This window comes from Nanorana parkeri, unplaced genomic scaffold, assembly GCF_000935625.1.
Source record: "Nanorana parkeri isolate BGI_ZX_2015 unplaced genomic scaffold, ASM93562v1 scaffold1592, whole genome shotgun sequence".
Taxonomy (NCBI): domain Eukaryota; kingdom Metazoa; phylum Chordata; class Amphibia; order Anura; family Dicroglossidae; genus Nanorana; species Nanorana parkeri.
The window spans coordinates 252,537-252,857 of NW_017307860.1; positions in this window are offsets into that span (position 1 = coordinate 252,537).

Sequence of the window (321 nt, forward strand, 5' to 3'; positions counted from 1 at the left end):
GTGATCAAACTGTATTATATAAGCTGGGTGGACAGAAGTGAGGTCACTGACCTGGTGACCTGGATCGTGGCTGGTATACAGTATATATACTCATGTATACATCACGTGTGTATTTTGGCGTCTGCTCAGAGTTCAGCTTCTCAGCAGAAAATAAAAACACATTTGTGAGTTGTTGGAAGTTCAGCTCACCTTCTCTGCATCTGTCAGTAATGAGTCACCATCGCCCAACCCGGGGAAACCCCAATGCTGCTGCCGAACAAAAGAATATTCTCTGCTACAGATCATCTTATTACAACTCTTCCTGTTCTATCCCGGGATTCT